Source organism: Myotis brandtii, unplaced genomic scaffold (assembly GCF_000412655.1).
Source record: "Myotis brandtii unplaced genomic scaffold, ASM41265v1 scaffold513, whole genome shotgun sequence".
In the NCBI taxonomy this organism is placed as follows: Eukaryota; Metazoa; Chordata; class Mammalia; order Chiroptera; family Vespertilionidae; genus Myotis; species Myotis brandtii.
The window spans coordinates 794459-797744 of record NW_005369552.1 but is presented as its reverse complement, the minus strand read 5'-3'; positions in this window follow the sequence as shown (position 1 = coordinate 797744).

Genomic DNA, 3286 nt, shown 5'->3' with positions numbered 1-3286 from the left:
TTTAGGTCAGTGGTTAGAGCATTGACCTGCACACTGAACCATCAGTTTGATTCCAGGTCAAGGGTGCATACCTCGGTTGCAGGCTCCATCCCTGGGTTCCATCAGGCATGTACAGGAGGCAACTGGTCTATGTGTCCCTCTCACATCGATGTTTCTCTCTCTCTTCCTCCCTCCCTTCCACTCTATCTAAAAGCAATAGAAAAAAATGTCCTTGGGTGAGGATTTTAAAAATATATATTTTAAAGAGCATGTATAATATAGTCCTATTTTTAATACTGTCTTAACTGTTTTTAAATATATGTGTACATACATATATAAAGAAAAATCTGAATGGACTAACATCAAATTGGTAATAATTACTAGTTGGTACTTATAGGTATTTGTATATGACTGTGTACTTCCCAATTTTTTTTGTATTAAACATGTGGACTTCTTTTTTTAAAAGCAAAAAAAGGAGGTCATGGTGTATAAGTAGCAATGAAGAGCTAGGAGGATGGGCACAGTCCAGGCTCCACCATATATGGAATTGGGGGAAATAAAGTAGAATTTGAGATGGGTTCAGGGTGGTAAAGCCAGGGCTCTAAAGGCCCAGGGTAGAGGGAATGTTTTGTAGAGACTTGACTATGCTGTCCATCAGTACCTGGCACATGTTTCCATCAAAGTTTTTATAACACTTTGGTGTAAGTATTTGTTATGTTACTGTCAAACCATATTCCACTGCATACCTCTTTGAATATAGGAATTATCTTTCTCACCTATGTAATGACAGTGTCTAGAACATAGAAGGCATTTAATATGTGTTGGTTGAAAGAGGGAATGAAGAATAACTGTAGAGAGCAGTGACCAAAGCGGTCCTCAGCCACCTCAGTAATGCCACTGCTGCTCCGGGGGTCCTGGGCCACCCTCCCCCCAGGGCTGCCCCTCCCAGCCCCTCTTCACTCTGTGGATTTAAGGGGTCACAACTAAACTGAAAAGCTCAGGGGAGGCCTGCATGGTGGCCATACAAATAAAAGCAACCCCATAGGAGGATGTGGAATGAAAACTGAAAGCTGTTCATGGCCCATAGTTTCCGTCCTAGGCTGGAATCTTCCCTGCAGAGGCCAGTCTTGACCTTCACTGGCCAGCTCATTGCCTTTTGCAACGAAGAGAACATGCCCTTGGCAGGTGGGGAAGCAGTCACCTCGCCAGAGCGGAGACCACAGATGCCCTTTGTCCCGAGTTGACCCTGGGAAAGGATCTGGGGTGTTTATCTAAAAGGCGTCCCTTGAGGAGAACCAAGATGGTGGCGTAAGGTACAGACCTGTGCGTGCTGCCTCCCACAACAACATCGACTATAAAACAGTTACCAACTATAAAACAGTTATCATTCAGAACCATGGGAAAGCTGGCCCAGTGGAAGCTCTACAACTGGAAGGAAAGAAAGAAGAGCATTGAGACTGAGTAGGTTGTGCAGAGGCTCCAAGAACGGAGGTACGGAGTCGCAACTGGATGCGCGTTTTTTTTTTTCAATCAGAAGGGGATACAAGCTCTCGAATGCACTGAACTCGTTTATGGCGAGACTCTGGGGACCCAGACTCCTACGGGGAGAAACTGGACTGTCTTGCAGTGGGTCGGAAAGCGAGGGTGGCTTTCTCGCAGAGCTGCTCGCAGGGATCATTGTTACTGTGGGGGCGCAGGACTCGGGGACGCAGAGACACCGAGACGCGGAGACGCGGAGACATACATAAGGGACACACTCAAGAAGCAGAATCAGGTTCGGAGGAAGCAAGAGCCGGACCCGGCTGGGCTGGCGACGTGGAACCGCTGTACCAGCAAACGCACAGGCAGTTCCACCAGATCCAGTCTCACGTGGGACGCTGGGAGACAGCAGACAGGCAGTCTGTGCACTTGGTAGAAAACGAAATCCAAGCAAGCATACCAGATATTCAACCACCAGGAACGCCTGGAGATTTTGTCCAGCAGGAAGCTGCCCAACAAAGGACAGAATGCCAAACTTCGTGTTGCTGAGACGGCCCCCGTGAGGCCGAGGTGGCCCATGTAGGGCCGAGGCGGCCCCCGAGGGGCTGGGACGGCTCCCGTGGGGCTGAGACAGCCCCGGTGAGGCTGGGAAGGCCCCAGTGGGGGTGGGATGGCCCCGGTGGGGTTGAGACGGCCCCGGTGAAGTTGAAACAGCCCTGGTGAGGTTGAAATCGGTCCCGGTGAGGCTGAGACAGCCCTGGTGAGGCTGAGACAGCCCTAGTGAGGTTGAATCGGCCCCGGTGAAGTCGAGACGGCACCGGTGAGGTCAAGACGGCCCCTGTGAGGCTGACACAGCCCCGGTGAGGCTGGGACGGCCCCGGGGAGGTTGAATCGGCCCCGGTGAGGTCGAGATGGCACCAGTGAGGTCGAGACGGCACCAGTGAGGTCGAGACGGCACCAGTGAGGTCGAGACGGCACCAGTGAGGTCGAGACGGCACCAGTGAGGTCGAGACGGCACCAGTGAGGTCGAGACGGCACCAGTGAGGTCGAGACGGCACCAGTGAGGTCGAGACGGCACCAGTGAGGTCGAGACGGCACCAGTGAGGTCGAGACGGCACCAGTGAGGTCGAGACGGCACCAGTGAGGTCGAGACGGCACCAGTGAGGTCGAGACGGCACCAGTGAGGTCGAGACGGCACCAGTGAGGTCGAGACGGCACCAGTGAGGTCGAGACGGCACCAGTGAGGTCGAGACGGCACCAGTGAGGTCGAGACGGCACCAGTGAGGTCGAGACGGCACCAGTGAGGTCGAGACGGCACCAGTGAGGTCGAGACGGCACCAGTGAGGTCGAGACGGCACCAGTGAGGTCGAGACGGCACCAGTGAGGTCGAGACGGCACCAGTGAGGTCGAGACGGCACCAGTGAGGTCAAGACGGCCCAGGCGACGTTGAGACAGCACCAGTGAGGCTGAATTAGTCCTGGTGGGGTTGCAACGGCCCCGGTGAGGTTGAAACGACCCTGGTGAGGTTGAAGCAGCCCCTGTGAGGCTGAGATGGCCCCTGTGAGGCTGAGACAGCCCCGGTGAGGCTGGGATGGCCCCGATGAGGTTGAGACGGCCCTGGTGAGATTGAGACGGCCCCAGTGAGGTTGAATTGGCCCCGGTGAGGTTGAGATGGCACCAGTGAGGTCAAGACGGCCCAGGCGAGGTTGAGACAGCACCAGTGAGGCTGAATCGGCCCCGGCGAGGTTGAAGCGGCCCCTGTGAGGCTGAGACGGCCCCTGGGAAGCTGAGAAAAATACCACATGAACTCACTCATTTATGGATAATA